The sequence below is a fragment of the Diceros bicornis genome, chromosome 14, assembly GCF_020826845.1.
Source record: "Diceros bicornis minor isolate mBicDic1 chromosome 14, mDicBic1.mat.cur, whole genome shotgun sequence".
Classification (NCBI taxonomy): domain Eukaryota; kingdom Metazoa; phylum Chordata; class Mammalia; order Perissodactyla; family Rhinocerotidae; genus Diceros; species Diceros bicornis.
Window position 1 is genome coordinate 69,248,601 of NC_080753.1, and position 20,200 is coordinate 69,268,800.

Genomic DNA, 20,200 nt, shown 5'->3' on the forward strand with positions numbered 1-20,200 from the left:
AAGCAAGCACATTCTCATTCAAAGATGCAAGTTACTATGTAGGAACAAGTTTGTATAGGTATTTCAAAGATGCCCAGAACTGAGCTAAACTTGGTATGTGTCCAACTCCTAGAAATAACTTCATGCCCCATCTCCCTTACTTCCAGCTAGTAAGGATCACATAATTCCTAACAAAGTTTTGACACAGATTCCCAATTCGGGCATTCAGAACATATAGCACGTTGCTGTAAGCAAGCACATTCTCATTCAAAGTTGCAAGTTACTATGTAGGAACAAGTTTGTATAGGTATTTCAAAGATGCCCAGAACTGAGCTAAACTTGGTATGTGTCCAACTCCTAGAAATAACTTCATGCCCCATCTCCCTTACTTCCAGCTAGTAAGGATCACATAATTCCTAACAAAGTTTTGACACAGATTGCCAATTCGGGCATTCAGAACATATAGCACGTTGCTGTAAGCAAGCACATTCTCATTCAAAGTTGCAAGTTACTATGTAGGAACAAGTTTGTATAGGTATTTCAAAGATGCCCAGAACTGAGCTAAACTTGGTATGTGTCCAACTCCTAGAAATAACTTCATGCCCCATCTCCCTTACTTCCAGCTAGTAAGGATCACATAATTCCTAACAAAGTTTTGACACAGATTGCCAATTCGGGCATTCAGAACATATAGCACGTTGCTGCAAGCAAGCACATTCTCATTCAAAGATGCAAGTTACTATGTAGGAACAAGTTTGTATAGGTATTTCAAAGATGCCCAGAACTGAGCTAAACTTGGTATGTGTCCAACTCCTAGAAATAACTTCATGCCCCATCTCCCTTACTTCCAGCTAGTAAGGATCACATAATTCCTAACAAAGTTTTGACACAGATTCCCTATTCGGGCATTCAGAACATATAGCACGTTGCTGCAAGAAAGCACATTCTCATTTAAAGATGCAAGTTACTATGTAGGAACAAGTTTGTATAGGTATTTCAAAGATGCCCAGAACTGAGCTAAACTTGGTATGTGTCCAACTCCTAGAAATAACTTCATGCCCCATCTCCCTTACTTCCAGCTAGTAAGGATCACATAATTCCTAACAAAGTTTTGACACAGTTTCCCAATTCGGGCATTCAGAACATGTAGCACGTTGCTGTAAGCAAGCACATTCTCATTCAAAGTTGCAAGATACTATGTAGGAACAAGTTTGTATAGGTATTTCAAAGATGCCCAGAACTGAGCTAAACTTGGTATGTGTCCAAATCCTAGAAATAACTTCATGCCCCATCTCCCTTACTTCCAGCTAGTAAGGATCACATAATTCCTAACAAAGTTTTGACACAGATTCCCAATTCGGGCATTCAGAACATATAGCACGTTGCTGCAAGCAAGCAGATTCTCATTCAAAGATGCAAGTTACTATGTAGGAACAAGTTTGTATAGGTATTTCAAAGATGCCCAGAACTGAGCTAAACTTGGTATGTGTCCAACTCCTAGAAATAACTTCATGCCCCATCTCCCTTACTTCCAGCTAGTAAGGATCACATAATTCCTAACAAAGTTTTGACACAGATTCCCAATTCGGGCATTCAGAACATATAGCACGTTGCTGTAAGCAAGCAGATTCTCATTCAAAGATGCAAGTTACTATGTAGGAACAAGTTTGTATAGGTATTTCAAAGATGCCCAGAACTGAGCTAAACTTGGTATGTGTCCAACTCCAAGAAATAACTTCATGCCCCATCTCCCTTACTTCCAGCTAGTAAGGATCACATAATTCCTAACAAAGTTTTGACACAGATTCCCAATTCGGGCATTCAGAACATATAGCACGTTGGTGTAAGCAAGCACATTCTCATTCAAAGTTGCAAGTTACTATGTAGGAACAAGTTTGTATAGGTATTTCAAAGATGCCCAGAACTGAGCTAAACTTGGTATGTGTCCAACTCCTAGAAATAACTTCATGCCCCATCTCCCTTACTTCCAGCTAGTAAGGATCACATAATTCCTAACAAAGTTTTGACACAGATTCCCAATTCGGGCATTCAGAACATATAGCACGTTGCTGTAAGCAAGCACATTTTCATTCAAAGAGGCAAGTTACTAGGTAGGAACAAGTTTGTATAGGTATTTCAAAGATGCCCAGAACTGAGCTAAACTTGGTATGTGTCCAACTGCTAGAAATAACTTCATGCCCCATCTCCCTTACTTCCAGCTAGTAAGGATCACATAATTCCTAACAAAGTTTTGACACAGATTGCCAATTCGGGCATTCAGAACATATAGCACGTTGCAGTAAGCAAGAACATTCTCATTCAAAGATGCAAGTTACTATGTAGGAACAAGTTTGTATAGGTATTTCAAAGATGCCCAGAACTGAGCTAAACTTGGTATGTGTCCAACTCATAGAAATAACTTCATGCCCCATCTCCCTTACTTCCAGCTAGTAAGGATCACATAATTCCTAACAAAGTTTTGACACACATTCCCAATTCGGGCATTCAGAACATATAGCACGTTGCTGCAAGCAAGCACATTCTCATTCAAAGATGCAAGTTACTAGGTAGGAACAAGTTTGTATAGGTATTTCAAAGATGCCCAGAACTGAGCTAAACTTGGTATGTGTCCAACTCCAAGAAATAACTTCATGCTCCATCTCCCTTACTTCCAGCTAGTAAGGATCACATAATTCCTAACAAAGTTTTGACACAGATTCCCAATTCGGGCATTCAGAACATATAGCACGTTGCTGCAAGCAAGCACATTCTCATTCAAAGTTGCAAGTTACTATGTAGGAACAAGTTTGTATAGGTATTTCAAAGATGCCCAGAACTGAGCTAAACTTGGTATGTGTCCAACTCCTAGAAATAACTTCATGCCCCATCTCCCTTACTTCCAGCTAGTAAGGATCACATAATTCCTAACAAAGTTTTGACACAGATTCCCAATTCGGGCATTCAGAACATATAGCACGTTGCTGTAAGCAAGCACATTCTCATTCAAAGATGCAAGTTACTATGTAGGAACAAGTTTGTATAGGTATTTCAAAGATGCCCAGAACTGAGCTAAACTTGGTATGTGTCCAACTCCTAGAAATAACTTCATGCCCCATCTCCCTTACTTCCAGCTAGTAAGGATCACATAATTCCTAACAAAGTTTTGACACAGATTGCCAATTCGGGCGCTCAGAACATATAGCACGTTGCTGTAAGCAAGCACATTCTCATTCAAAGTTGCAAGTTACTATGTAGGAACAAGTTTGTATAGGTATTTCAAAGATGCCCAGAACTGAGCTAAACTTGGTATGTGTCCAACTCCTAGAAATAACTTCATGCCCCATCTCCCTTACTTCCAGCTAGTAAGGATCACATAATTCCTAACAAAGTTTTGACACAGATTCCCAATTCGGGCATTCAGAACATATAGCACGTTGCTGCAAGCAAGCACATTCTCATTCAAAGTTGCAAGTTACTATGTAGGAACAAGTTTGTATAGGTATTTCAAAGATGCCCAGAACTGAGCTAAACTTGGTATGTGTCCAACTCCTAGAAATAACTTCATGCCCCATCTCCCTTACTTCCAGCTAGTAAGGATCACATAATTCCTAACAAGGTTTTGACACAGATTCCCAATTCGGGCATTCAGAACATATAGCACGTTGCTGCAAGCAGGCATATTCTCATTCAAAGTTGCAAGTTACTATGTAGGAACAAGTTTGTATAGGTATTTCAAAGATGCCCAGAACTGAGCTAAACTTGGTATGTGTCCAACTCCTAGAAATAACTTCATGCCCCATCTCCCTTACTTCCAGCTAGTAAGGATCACATAATTCCTAACAAAGTTTTGACACAGATTCCCTATTCGGGCATTCAGAACATATAGCACGTTGCTGCAAGCAAGCACATTCTCATTCAAAGTTGCAAGTTACTATGTAGGAACAAGTTTGTATAGGTATTTCAAAGATGCCCAGAACTGAGCTAAACTTGGTATGTGTCCAACTCCTAGAAATAACTTCATGCCCCATCTCCCTTACTTCCAGCTAGTAAGGATCACATAATTCCTAAAAAAGTTTTGACACAGATTGCCAATTCGGGCATTCAGAACATATAGCACGTTGCTGTAAGCAAGCACATTCTCATTTAAAGTTGCAAGTTACTATGTAGGAACAAGTTTGTATAGGTATTTCAAAGATGCCCAGAACTGAGCTAAACTTGGTATGTGTCCAACTCCTAGAAATAACTTCATGCCCCATCTCCCTTACTTCCAGCTAGTAAGGATCACATAATTCCTAACAAAGTTTTGACACAGATTGCCAATTCGGGCATTCAGAACATATAGCACGTTGCTGCAAGCAAGCACATTCTCATTCAAAGATGCAAGTTACTATGTAGGAACAAGTTTGTATAGGTATTTCAAAGATGCCCAGAACTGAGCTAAACTTGGTATGTGTCCAACTCCTAGAAATAACTTCATGCCCCATCTCCCTTACTTCCAGCTAGTAAGGATCACATAATTCCTAACAAAGTTTTGACACAGATTCCCTATTCGGGCATTCAGAACATATAGCACGTTGCTGCAAGCAAGCACATTCTCATTTAAAGATGCAAGTTACTATGTAGGAACAAGTTTGTATAGGTATTTCAAAGATGCCCAGAACTGAGCTAAACTTGGTATGTGTCCAACTCCTAGAAATAACTTCATGCCCCATCTCCCTTACTTCCAGCTAGTAAGGATCACATAATTCCTAACAAAGTTTTGACACAGTTTCCCAATTCGGGCATTCAGAACATGTAGCACGTTGCTGTAAGCAAGCACATTCTCATTCAAAGTTGCAAGATACTATGTAGGAACAAGTTTGTATAGGTATTTCAAAGATGCCCAGAACTGAGCTAAACTTGGTATTTGTCCAACTCCTAGAAATAACTTCATGCCCCATCTCCCTTACTTCCAGCTAGTAAGGATCACATAATTCCTAACAAAGTTTTGACACAGATTCCCAATTCGGGCATTCAGAACATATAGCACGTTGCTGCAAGCAAGCAGATTCTCATTCAAAGATGCAAGTTACTATGTAGGAACAAGTTTGTATAGGTATTTCAAAGATGCCCAGAACTGAGCTAAACTTGGTATGTGTCCAACTCCTAGAAATAACTTCATGCCCCATCTCCCTTACTTCCAGCTAGTAAGGATCACATAATTCCTAACAAAGTTTTGACACAGATTCCCAATTCGGGCATTCAGAACATATAGCACGTTGCTGTAAGCAAGCAGATTCTCATTCAAAGATGCAAGTTACTATGTAGGAAGAAGTTTGTATAGGTATTTCAAAGATGCCCAGAACTGAGCTAAACTTGGTATGTGTCCAACTCCAAGAAATAACTTCATGCCCCATCTCCCTTACTTCCAGCTAGTAAGGATCACATAATTCCTAACAAAGTTTTGACACAGATTCCCAATTCGGGCATTCAGAACATATAGCACGTTGGTGTAAGCAAGCACATTCTCATTCAAAGTTGCAAGTTACTATGTAGGAACAAGTTTGTATAGGTATTTCAAAGATGCCCAGAACTGAGCTAAACTTGGTATGTGTCCAACTCCTAGAAATAACTTCATGCCCCATCTCCCTTACTTCCAGCTAGTAAGGATCACATAATTCCTAACAAAGTTTTGACACAGATTCCCAATTCGGGCATTCAGAACATATAGCACGTTGCTGTAAGCAAGCACATTTTCATTCAAAGAGGCAAGTTACTAGGTAGGAACAAGTTTGTATAGGTATTTCAAAGATGCCCAGAACTGAGCTAAACTTGGTATGTGTCCAACTGCTAGAAATAACTTCATGCCCCATCTCCCTTACTTCCAGCTAGTAAGGATCACATAATTCCTAACAAAGTTTTGACACAGATTGCCAATTCGGGCATTCAGAACATATAGCACGTTGCAGTAAGCAAGAACATTCTCATTCAAAGATGCAAGTTACTATGTAGGAACAAGTTTGTATAGGTATTTCAAAGATGCCCAGAACTGAGCTAAACTTGGTATGTGTCCAACTCCTAGAAATAACTTCATGCCCCATCTCCCTTACTTCCAGCTAGTAAGGATCACATAATTCCTAACAAAGTTTTGACACACATTCCCAATTCGGGCATTCAGAACATATAGCACGTTGCTGCAAGCAAGCACATTCTCATTCAAAGATGCAAGTTACTAGGTAGGAACAAGTTTGTATAGGTATTTCAAAGATGCCCAGAACTGAGCTAAACTTGGTATGTGTCCAACTCCAAGAAATAACTTCATGCTCCATCTCCCTTACTTCCAGCTAGTAAGGATCACATAATTCCTAACAAAGTTTTGACACAGATTCCCAATTCGGGCATTCAGAACATATAGCACGTTGCTGCAAGCAAGCACATTCTCATTCAAAGTTGCAAGTTACTATGTAGGAACAAGTTTGTATAGGTATTTCAAAGATGCCCAGAACTGAGCTAAACTTGGTATGTGTCCAACTCCTAGAAATAACTTCATGCCCCATCTCCCTTACTTCCAGCTAGTAAGGATCACATAATTCCTAACAAAGTTTTGACACAGATTCCCAATTCGGGCATTCAGAACATATAGCACGTTGCTGTAAGCAAGCACATTCTCATTCAAAGATGCAAGTTACTATGTAGGAACAAGTTTGTATAGGTATTTCAAAGATGCCCAGAACTGAGCTAAACTTGGTATGTGTCCAACTCCTAGAAATAACTTCATGCCCCATCTCCCTTACTTCCAGCTAGTAAGGATCACATAATTCCTAACAAAGTTTTGACACAGATTGCCAATTCGGGCGCTCAGAACATATAGCACGTTGCTGTAAGCAAGCACATTCTCATTCAAAGTTGCAAGTTACTATGTAGGAACAAGTTTGTATAGGTATTTCAAAGATGCCCAGAACTGAGCTAAACTTGGTATGTGTCCAACTCCTAGAAATAACTTCATGCCCCATCTCCCTTACTTCCAGCTAGTAAGGATCACATAATTCCTAACAAAGTTTTGACACAGATTCCCAATTCGGGCATTCAGAACATATAGCACGTTGCTGCAAGCAAGCACATTCTCATTCAAAGTTGCAAGTTACTATGTAGGAACAAGTTTGTATAGGTATTTCAAAGATGCCCAGAACTGAGCTAAACTTGGTATGTGTCCAACTCCTAGAAATAACTTCATGCCCCATCTCCCTTACTTCCAGCTAGTAAGGATCACATAATTCCTAACAAAGTTTTGACACAGATTCCCAATTCGGGCATTCAGAACATATAGCACGTTGCTGTAAGCAAGCACATTCTCATTCAAAGCTGCAAGTTACTATGTAGGAACAAGTTTGTATAGGTATTTCAAAGATGCCCAGAACTGAGCTAAACTTGGTATGTGTCCAACTCCTAGAAATAACTTCATGCCCCATCTCCCTTACTTCCAGCTAGTAAGGATCACATAATTTCTAACAGTTTTGGCACAGATTCCCAATTCGGGCATTCAGAACATATAGCACGTTGCTGTAAGCAAGCACATTCTCATTCAAAGATGCAAGTTACTATGTAGGAACAAGTTTGTATAGGTATTTCAAAGATGCCCAGAACTGAGCTAAACTTGGTATGTGTCCAACTCCTAGAAATAACTTCATGCCCCATCTCCCTTACTTCCAGCTAGTAAGGATCACATAATTCCTAACAAAGTTTTGACACAGATTGCCAATTCGGGCGCTCAGAACATATAGCACGTTGCTGTAAGCAAGCACATTCTCATTGAAAGATGCAAGTTACTATGTAGGAACAAGTTTGTATAGGTATTTCAAAGATGCCCAGAACTGAGCTAAACTTGGTATGTGTCCAACTCCTAGAAATAACTTCATGCCCCATCTCCCTTACTTCCAGCTAGTAAGGATCACATAATTCCTAAAAAAGTTTTTACACAGATTGCCAATTCGGGCATTCAGAACATATAGCACGTTGCTGTAAGCAAGCACATTCTCATTCAAAGATGCAAGTTACTATGTAGGAACAAGTTTGTATAGGTATTTCAAAGATGCCCAGAACTGAGCTAAACTTGGTATGTGTCCAACTCCTAGAAATAACTTCATGCCCCATCTCCCTTACTTCCAGCTAGTAAGGATCACATAGTTCCTAACAAAGTTTTGACACAGATTCCCAATTCGGGCATACAGAACATATAGCACGTTGCTGTAAGCAAGCACATTCTCATTCAAAGTTGCAAGTTACTATGTAGGAACAAGTTTGTATAGGTATTTCAAAGATGCCCAGAACTGAGCTAAACTTGGTATGTGTCCAACTCCTAGAAATAACTTCATGCCCCATCTCCCTTACTTCCAGCTAGTAAGGATCACATAATTCCTAACAAAGTTTTGACACAGATTGCCAAGTCGGGCATTCAGAACATATAGCACGTTGCTGCAAGCAAGCACATTCTCATTCAAAGATGCAAGTTACTATGTAGGAACAAGTTTGTATAGGTATTTCAAAGATGCCCAGAACTGAGCTAAACTTGGTATGTGTCCAACTCCTAGAAATAACTTCATGCCCCATCTCCCTTACTTCCAGCTAGTAAGGATCACATAATTCCTAACAAAGTTTTGACACAGATTCCCTATTCGGGCATTCAGAACATATAGCACGTTGCTGCAAGCAAGCACATTCTCATTTAAAGATGCAAGTTACTATGTAGGAACAAGTTTGTATAGGTATTTCAAAGATGCCCAGAACTGAGCTAAACTTGGTATGTGTCCAACTCCTAGAAATAACTTCATGCCCCATCTCCCTTACTTCCAGCTAGTAAGGATCACATAATTCCTAACAAAGTTTTGACACAGATTCCCTATTCGGGCATTCAGAACATATAGCACGTTGCTGCAAGCAAGCACATTCTCATTCAAATGTTGCAAGTTACTATGTAGGAACAAGTTTGTATAGGTATTTCAAAGATGCCCATAACTGAGCTAAACTTGGTATGTCTCCAACTCCAAGAAATAACTTCATGCCCCATCTCCCTTACTTCCAGCTAGTAAGGATCACATAATTCCTAACAAAGTTTTGACACAGATTCCCAATTCGGGCATTCAGAACATATAGCACGTTGCTGTAAGCAAGCACATTCTCATTCAAAGTTGCAAGTTACTATGTAGGAACAAGTTTGTATAGGTATTTCAAAGATGCCCAGAACTGAGCTAAACTTGGTATGTGTCCACCTCCTAGAAATAACTTCATGCCCCATCTCCCTTACTTCCAGCTAGTAAGGATCACATAATTCCTAACAAAGTTTTGACACAGATTCCCAATTCGGGCATTCAGAACATGTAGCACGTGGCTGTAAGCAAGCACATTCTCATTCAAAGTTGCAAGCTACTATGTAGGAACAAGTTTGTATAGGTATTTCAAGGATGCCCAGAACTGAGCTAAACTTGGTATGTGTCCAACTCCTAGAAATAACTTCATGCCCCATCTCCCTTACTTCCAGCTAGTAAGGATCACATAATTCCTAACAAAGTTTTGACACAGATTCCCAATTCGGGCATTCAGAACATATAGCACGTTGCTGCAAGCAAGCAGATTCTCATTCAAAGATGCAAGTTACTATGTAGGAACAAGTTTGTATAGGTATTTCAAAGATGCCCAGAACTGAGCTAAACTTGGTATGTGTCCAACTCCTAGAAATAACTTCATGCCCCATCTCCCTTACTTCCAGCTAGTAAGGATCACATAATTCTTAACAAAGTTTTGACACAGATTCCCAATTCGGGCATTCAGAACATATAGCACGTTGCTGTAAGCAAGCAGATTCTCATTCAAAGATGCAAGTTACTATGTAGGAACAAGTTTGTATAGGTATTTCAAAGATGCCCAGAACTGAGCTAAACTTGGTATGTGTCCAACTCCTAGAAATAACTTCATGCCCCATCTCCCTTACTTCCAGCTAGTAAGGATCACATAATTCCTAACAAAGTTTTGACACAGATTCCCTATTCGGGCATTCAGAACATAAAGCACGTTGCTGCAAGCAAGCACATTCTCATTCAAAGTTGCAAGTTACTATGTAGGAACAAGTTTGTATAGGTATTTCAAAGATGCCCAGAACTGAGCTAAACTTGGTATGTGTCCAACTCCTAGAAATAACTTCATGCCCCATCTCCCTTACTTCCAGCTAGTAAGGATCACATAATTCCTAAAAAAGTTTTGACACAGATTGCCAATTCGGGCATTCAGAACATATAGCACGTTGCTGTAAGCAAGCACATTCTCATTCAAAGATGCAAGTTACTATATAGGAACAAGTTTGTATAGGTATTTCAAAGATGCCCAGAACTGAGCTAAACTTGGTATGTGTCCAACTCCTAGAAATAACTTCATGCCCCATCTCCCTTACTTCCAGCTAGTAAGGATCACATAATTCCTAACAAAGTTTTGACACAGATTCCCAATTCAGGCATTCAGAACATATAGCACGTTGCTGTAAGCAAGCACATTCTCATTCAAAGTTGCAAGTTACTATGTAGGAACAAGTTTGTATAGGTATTTCAAAGATGCCCAGAACTGAGCTAAACTTGGTATGTGTCCAACTCCTAGAAATAACTTCATGCCCCATCTCCCTTACTTCCAGCTAGTAAGGATCACATAATTCCTAACAAAGTTTTGACACAGATTGCCAATTCGGGCATTCAGAACATATAGCACGTTGCTGCAAGCAAGCACATTCTCATTCAAAGATGCAAGTTACTATGTAGGAACAAGTTTGTATAGGTATTTCAAAGATGCCCAGAACTGAGCTAAACTTGGTATGTGTCCAACTCCTAGAAATAACTTCATGCCCCATCTCCCTTACTTCCAGCTAGTAAGGATCACATAATTCCTAACAACGTTTTGACACAGATTCCCAATTCGGGCATTCAGAACATGTAGCACGTTGCTGTAAGCAAGCACATTCTCATTCAAAGTTGCAAGATACTATGTAGGAACAAGTTTGTATAGGTATTTCAAAGATGCCCAGACCTGAGCTAAACTTGGTATGTGTCCAACTCCTAGAAATAACTTCATGCCCCATCTCCCTTACTTCCAGCTAGTAAGGATCACATAATTCCTAACAAAGTTTTGACACAGATTCCCAATTCGGGCATTCAGAACATATAGCACGTTGCTGCAAGCAAGCAGATTCTCATTCAAAGATGCAATTTACTATGTAGGAACAAGTTTGTATAGGTATTTCAAAGATGCCCAGAACTGAGCTAAACTTGGTATGTGTCCAACTCCTAGAAATAACTTCATGCCCCATCTCCCTTACTTCCAGCTAATAAGGATCACATAATTCCTAACAAAGTTTTGACACAGATTCCCAATTCGGGCATTCAGAACATATAGCACGTTGCTGTAAGCAAGCAGATTCTCATTCAAAGATGCAAGTTACTATGTAGGAAGAAGTTTGTATAGGTATTTCAAAGATGCCCAGAACTGAGCTAAACTTGGTATGTGTCCAACTCCAAGAAATAACTTCATGCCCCATCTCCCTTACTTCCAGCTAGTAAGGATCAAATAATTCCTAACAAAGTTTTGACACAGATTCCCAATTCGGGCATTCAGAACATATAGCACGTTGCTGTAAGCAAGCACATTCTCATTCAAAGTTGCAAGTTACTATGTAGGAACAAGTTTGTATAGGTATTTCAAAGATGCCCAGAACTGAGCTAAACTTGGTATGTGTCCAACTCCTAGAAATAACTTCATGCCCCATCTCCCTTACTTCCAGCTAGTAAGGATCACATAATTCCTAACAAAGTTTTGACACAGATTCCCAATTCGGGCATTCAGAACATATAGCACGTTGCTGTAAGCAAGCACATTTTCATTCAAAGAGGCAAGTTACTAGGTAGGAACAAGTTTGTATAGGTATTTCAAAGATGCCCAGAACTGAGCTAAACTTGGTATGTGTCCAACTGCTAGAAATAACTTCATGCCCCATCTCCCTTACTTCCAGCTAGTAAGGATCACATAATTCCTAACAAAGTTTTGACACAGATTGCCAATTCGGGCATTCAGAACATATAGCACGTTGCAGTAAGCAAGAACATTCTCATTCAAAGATGCAAGTTACTATGTAGGAACAAGTTTGTATAGGTATTTCAAAGATGCCCAGAACTGAGCTAAACTTGGTATGTGTCCAACTCCTAGAAATAACTTCATGCCCCATCTCCCTTACTTCCAGCTAGTAAGGATCACATAATTCCTAACAAAGTTTTGACACACATTCCCAATTCGGGCATTCAGACCATATAGCACGTTGCTGCAAGCAAGCACATTCTCATTCAAAGATGCAAGTTACTAGGTAGGAACAAGTTTGTATAGGTATTTCAAAGATGCCCAGAACTGAGCTAAACTTGGTATGTGTCCAACTCCAAGAAATAACTTCATGCCCCATCTCTCTTACTTCCAGCTAGTAAGGATCACATAATTCCTAACAAAGTTTTGACACAGATTCCCAATTCGGGCATTCAGAACATATAGCACGTTGCTGCAAGCAAGCACATTCTCATTCAAAGTTGCAAGTTACTATGTAGGAACAAGTTTGTATAGGTATTTCAAAGATGCCCAGAACTGAGCTAAACTTGGTATGTGTCCAACTCCTAGAAATAACTTCATGCCCCATCTCCCTTACTTCCAGCTAGTAAGGATCACATAATTCCTAACAAAGTTTTGACACAGATTCCCAATTCGGGCATTCAGAACATATAGCACGTTGCTGTAAGCAAGCACATTCTCATTCAAAGATGCAAGTTACTATGTAGGAACAAGTTTGTATAGGTATTTCAAAGATGCCCAGAACTGAGCTAAACTTGGTATGTGTCCAACTCCTAGAAATAACTTCATGCCCCATCTCCCTTACTTCCAGCTAGTAAGGATCACATAATTCCTAACAAAGTTTTGACACAGATTGCCAATTCGGGCGCTCAGAACATATAGCACGTTGTTGTAAGCAAGCGCATTCTCATTCAAAGTTGCAAGTTACTATGTAGGAACAAGTTTGTATAGGTATTTCAAAGATGCCCAGAACTGAGCTAAACTTGGTATGTGTCCAACTCCTAGAAATAACTTCATGCCCCATCTCCCTTACTTCCAGCTAGTAAGGATCACATAATTCCTAACAAAGTTTTGACACAGATTCCCAATTCGGGCATTCAGAACATATAGCACGTTGCTGCAAGCAAGCACATTCTCATTCAAAGTTGCAAGTTACTATGTAGGAACAAGTTTGTATAGGTATTTCAAAGATGCCCAGAACTGAGCTAAACTTGGTATGTGTCCAACTCCTAGAAATAACTTCATGCCCCATCTCCCTTACTTCCAGCTAGTAAGGATCACATAATTCCTAACAAAGTTTTGACACAGATTCCCAATTCGGGCATTAAGAACATATAGCACGTTGCTGTAAGCAAGCACATTCTCATTCAAAGTTGCAAGTTACTATGTAGGAACAAGTTTGTATAGGTATTTCAAAGATGCCCAGAACTGAGCTAAACTCGGTATGTGTCCAACTCCTAGAAATAACTTCATGCCCCATCTCCCTTACTTCCAGCTAGAAAGGATCACATAATTCCTAACAGTTTTGGCACAGATTCCCAATTCGGGCATTCAGAACATATAGCACGTTGCTGTAAGCAAGCACATTCTCATTCAAAGATGCAAGTTACTATGTAGGAACAAGTTTGTATAGGTATTTCAAAGATGCCCAGAACTGAGCTAAACTTGGTATGTGTCCAACTCCTAGAAATAACTTCATGCCCCATCTCCCTTACTTCCAGCTAGTAAGGATCACATAATTCCTAACAAAGTTTTGACACAGATTGCCAATTCGGGCGCTCAGAACATATAGCACGTTGCTGTAAGCAAGCACATTCTCATTGAAAGATGCAAGTTACTATGTAGGAACAAGTTTGTATAGGTATTTCAAAGATGCCCAGAACTGAGCTAAACTTGCTATGTGTCCAACTCCTAGAAATAACTTCATGCCCCATCTCCCTTACTTCCAGCTAGTAAGGATCACATAATTCCTAACAAAGTTTTGACACAGATTCCCAATTCGGGCATTCAGAACATATAGCACGTTGCTGTAAGCAAGCACATTCTCATTCAAAGTTGCAAGTTACTATGTAGCAACAAGTTTGTATAGGTATTTCTAAGATGCCCAGAACTGAGCTAAACTTGGTATGTGTCCAACTCCTAGAAATAACTTCATGCCGCATCTCCCTTACTTCCAGCTAGTAAGGATCACATAATTCCTAACAAAGTTTTGACACAGATTCCCTATTCGGGCATTCAGAACATATAGCACGTTGCTGCAAGCAAGCACATTCTCATTCAAAGTTGCAAGTTACTATGTAGGAACAAGTTTGTATAGGTATTTCAAAGATGCCCAGAACTGAGCTAAACTTGGTATGTGTCCAACTCCTAGAAATAACTTCATGCCCCATCTCCCTTACTTCCAGCTAGTAAGGATCACATAATTCCTAACAAAGTTTTGACACAGATTCCCAATTCGGGCATTCAGAACATATAGCACGTTGCTGTAAGCAAGCACATTCTCATTCAAAGATGCAAGTTACTATGTAGGAACAAGTTTGTAAAGGTATTTCAAAGATGCCCAGAACTGAGCTAAACTTGGTATGTGTCCAACTCCTAGAAATAACTTCATGCCCCATCTCCCTTACTTCCAGCTAGTAAGGATCACATAATTCCTAACAAAGTTTTGACACAGATTCCCAATTCGGCCATTCAGAACATATAGCACGTTGCTGTAAGCAAGCACATTCTCATTCAAAGTTGCAAGTTACTATGTAGGAACAAGTTTGTATAGGTATTTCAAAGATGCCCAGAACTGAGCTAAACTTGGTATGTGTCCAACTCCTAGAAATAACATCATGCCCCATCTCCCTTACTTCCAGCTAGTAAGGATCACATAATTCCTAACAAAGTTTTGACACAGATTGCCAATTCGGGCATTCAGAACATATAGCACGTTGCTGCAAGCAAGCACATTCTCATTCAAAGATGCAAGTTACTATGTAGGAACAAGTTTGTATAGGTATTTCAAAGATGCCCAGAACTGAGCTAAACTTGGTATGTGTCCAACTCCTAGAAATAACTTCATGCCCCATCTCCCTTACTTCCAGCTAGTAAGGATCACATAATTCCTAACAAAGTTTTGACACAGATTCCCTATTCGGGCATTCAGAACATATAGCACGTTGCTGCAAGCAAGCACATTCTCATTTAAAGATGCAAGTTACTATGTAGGAACAAGCTTGTATAGGTATTTCAAAGATGCCCAGAACTGAGCTAAACTTGGTATGTGTCCAACTCCTAGAAATAACTTCATGCCCCATCTCCCTTACTTCCAGCTAGTAAGGATCACATAATTCCTAACAAAGTTTTGACACAGATTCCCTATTCGGGCATTCAGAACATATAGCACGTTGCTGCAAGCAAGCACATTCTCATTCAAATGTTGCAAGTTACTATGTAGGAACAAGTTTGTATAGGTATTTCAAAGATGCCCAGAACTGAGCTAAACTTGGTATGTCTCCAACTCCAAGAAATAACTTCATGCCCCATCTCCCTTACTTCCAGCTAGTAAGGATCACATAATTCCTAACAAAGTTTTGACACAGATTCCCAATTCGGGCATTCAGAACATATAGCACGTTGCTGTAAGCAAGCACATTCTCATTCAAAGTTGCAAGTTATTATGTAGGAACAAGTTTGTATAGGTATTTCAAAGATGCCCAGAACTGAGCTAAACTTGGTATGTGTCAAACTCCTAGAAATAACTTCATGCCCCATCTCCCTTACTTCCAGCTAGTAAGGATCACATAATTCCTAACAAAGTTTTGACACAGATTCCCAATTCGGGCATTCAGAACATGTAGCACGTTGCTGTAAGCAAGCACATTCTCATTCAAAGTTGCAAGATACTATGTAGGAACAAGTTTGTATAGGTATTTCAAGGATGCCCAGAACTGAGCTAAACTTGGTATGTGTCCAACTCCTAGAAATAACTTCATGCCCCATCTCCCTTACTTCCAGCTAGTAAGGATCACATAATTCCTAACAAAGTTTTGACACAGATTCCCAATTCGGGCATTCAGAACATATAGCACGTTGCTGCAAGCAAGCAGATTCTCATTCAAAGATGCAAGTTACTATGTAGGAACAAGTTTGTATAGGTATTTCAAAGATGCCCAGAACTGAGCTAAACTTGGTATGTGTCCAACTCCTAGAAATAACTTCATGCCCCATCTCCCTTACTTCCAGCTAGTAAGGATCACATAATTCTTAACAAAGTTTTGACACAGATTCCCAATTCGGGCATTCAGAACATATAGCACGTTGCTGTAAGCAAGCAGATTCTCATTCAAAGATGCAAGTTACTATGTAGGAACAAGTTTGTATAGGTATTTCAAAGATGCCCAGAACTGAGCTAAACTTGGTATGTGTCCAACTCCAAGAAATAACTTCATGCCCCATCTCCCTTACTTCCAGCTAGTAAGGATCACATAATTCCTAACAACGTTTTGACACAGATTCCCAATTCGGGCATTCAGAACATATAGCACGTTGGTGTAAGCAAGCACATTCTCATTCAAAGTTGCAAGTTACTATGTAGGAACAAGTTTGTATAGGTATTTCAAAGATGCCCAGAACTGAGCTAAACTTGGTATGTGTCCAACTCCTAGAAATAACTACATGCCCCATCTCCCTTACTTCCAGCTAGTAAGGATCACATAATTCCTAACAAAGTTTTGACACACATTCCCAATTCGGGCATTCAGAACATATAGCACGTTGCTGTAAGCAAGCACATTTTCATTCAAAGAGGCAAGTTACTAGGTAGGAACAAGTTTGTATAGGTATTTCAAAGATGCCCAGAACTGAGCTAAACTTGGTATGTGTCCAACTCCTAGAAATAACTTCATGCCCCATCTCCCTTACTTCCAGCTACTAAGGATCACATAATTCCTAACAAAGTTTTGACACAGATTGCCAATTCGGGCATTCAGAACATATAGCACGTTGCAGTAAGCAAGAACATTCTCATTCAAAGATGCAAGTTACTATGTAGGAACAAGTTTGTATAGGTATTTCAAAGATGCCCAGAACTGAGCTAAACTTGGTATGTGTCCAACTCCTAGAAATAACTTCATGCCCCATCTCCCTTACTTCCAGCTAGTAAGGATCACATAATTCCTAACAAAGTTTTGACACACATTCCCAATTCGGGCATTCAGAACATATAGCACGTTGCTGCAAGCAAGCACATTCTCATTCAAAGTTGCAAGTTACTATGTAGGAACAAGTTTGTATAGGTATTTCAAAGATGCCCAGAACTGAGCTAAACTTGGTATGTGTCCAACTCCTAGAAATAACTTCATGCCCCATCTCCCTTACTTCCAGCTAGTAAGGATCACATAATTCCTAACAAACTTTTGACACAGATTCCCAATTCGGGCATTCAGAACATATAGCACGTTGCTGCAAGCAAGCACATTCTCATTCAAAGTTGCAAGTTACTATGTAGGAACAAGTTTGTATAGGTATTTCAAAGATGCCCAGAACTGAGCTAAACTTGGTATGTGTCCAACTCCTAGAAATAACTTCATGCCCCATCTCCCTTACTTCCAGCTAGTAAGGCTCACATAATTCCTGACAGTTTTGGCACAGATTCCCAATTCGGGCATTCAGAACATATAGCACGTTGCTGTAAGCAAGCACATTCTCATTCAAAGATGCAAGTTACTATGTAGGAACAAGTTTGTATAGGTATTTCAAAGATGCCCAGAACTGAGCTAAACTTGGTATGTGTCCAACTCCTAGAAATAACTTCATGCCCCATCTCCCTTACTTCCAGCTAGTAAGGATCACATAATTCCTAACAAAGTTTTGACACAGATTGCCAATTCGGGCGCTCAGAACATATAGCACGTTGCTGTAAGCAAGCACATTCTCATTCAAAGATGCAAGTTACTATGTAGGAACAAGTTTGTATAGGTATTTCAAAGATGCCCAGAACTGAGCTAAAATTGGTATGTGTCCAACTCCTAGAAATAACTTCATGCCCCATCTCCCTTACTTCGAGCTAGTAAGGATCACATAATTCCTAACAAAGTTTTGACACAGATTCCCAATTCGGGCATTCAGAACATATAGCACGTTGCTGTAAGCAAGCACATTCTCATTCAAAGTTGCAAGTTACTATGTAGGAACAAGTTTGTATAGGTATTTCAAAGATGCCCAGAACTGAGCTAAACTTGGTATGTGTCCAACTCCTAGAAATAACTTCACGCCCCATCTCCCTTACTTCCAGCTAGTAAGGATCACATAATTCCTAACAAAGTTTTGACACAGATTCCCAATTCGGGCATTCAGAACATATAGCACGTTGCTGTAAGCAAGCACATTCTCATCCAAGTTGCAAGTTACTATGTAGGAACAAGTTTGTATAGGTATTTCAAAGATGCCCAGAACTGAGCTAAACTTGTTATGTGTCCAACTCCTAGAAATAACTTCATGCCCCATCTCCCTTACTTCCAGCTAGTAAGGATCACATAATTCCTAACAAAGTTTTGACACAGATTCCCAATTCGGGCATTCAGAACATATAGCACGTTTCTGCAAGCAAGCACATTCTCATTCAAAGTTGCAAGTTACTATGTAGGAACAAGTTTGTATAGGTATTTCAAAGATGCCCAGAACTGAGCTAAACTTGGTATGTGTCCAACTCCTAGAAATAACTTCATGCCCCATCTCCCTTACTTCCAGCTAGTAAGGATCACATAATTCCTAACAAAGTTTTGACACAGATTCCCAATTCGGGCATTCAGAACATGTAGCACGTTGCTGTAAGCAAGCACATTCGCATTCAAAGTTGCAAGATACTATGTAGGAACAAGTTTGTATAGGTATTTCAAAGATGCCCAGAACTGAGCTAAACTTGGTATGTGTCCAACTCCTAGAAATAACTTCATGCCCCATCTCCCTTACTTCCAGCTAGTAAGGATCACATAATTCCTAACAAAGTTTTGACACAGATTCCCAATTCGGGCATTCAGAACATATAGCACGTTGCTGCAAGCAAGCAGATTCTCATTCAAAGATGCAAGTTACTATGTAGGAACAAGTTTGTATAGGTATTTCAAAGATGCCCAGAACTGAGCTAAACTTGGTATGTGTCCAACTCCTAGAAATAACTTCATGCCCCATCTCCCTTACTTCCAGCTAGTAAGGATCACATAATTCCTAACAAAGTTTTGACACAGATTGCCAAATCGGGCCTTCAGAACATATAGCACGTTGCTGCAAGCAAGCACATTCTCATTCAAAGATGCAAGTTACTATGTAGGAACAAGTTTGTATAGGTATTTCAAAGATGCCCAGAACTGAGCTAAACTTGGTATGTGTCCAACTCCTAGAAATAACTTCATGCCACATCTCCCTTACTTCCAGCTAGTAAGGATCACATAATTCCTAACAAAGTTTTGACACAGATTCCCTATTCGGGCATTCAGAACATATAGCACGTTGCTGCAAGCAAGCACATTCTCATTTAAAGATGCAAGTTACTATGTAGGAACAAGTTTGTATAGGTATTTCAAAGATGCCCAGAACTGAGCTAAACTTGGTATGTGTCCAACTCCTAGAAATAACTTCATGCCCCATCTCCCTTACTTCCAGCTAGTAAGGATCACATAATTCCTAACAAAGTTTTGACACAGATTCCCTATTCGGGCATTCAGAACATATAGCACGTTGCTGCAAGCAAGCACATTCTCATTCAAATGTTGCAAGTTACTATGTAGGAACAAGTTTGTATAGGTATTTCAAAGATGCCCAGAACTGAGCTAAACTTGGTATGTCTCCAACTCCAAGAAATAACTTCATGCCCCATCTCCCTTACTTCCAGCTAGTAAGGATCACATAATTCCTAACAAAGTTTTGACACAGATTCCCAATTCGGGCATTCAGAACATATAGCACGTTGCTGTAAGCAAGCACATTCTTATTCAAAGTTGCAAGTTACTATGTAGGAACAAGTTTGTATAGGTATTTCAAAGATGCCCAGAACTGAGCTAAACTTGGTATGTGTCCAACTCCTAGAAATAACTTCATGCCCCATCTCCCTTAC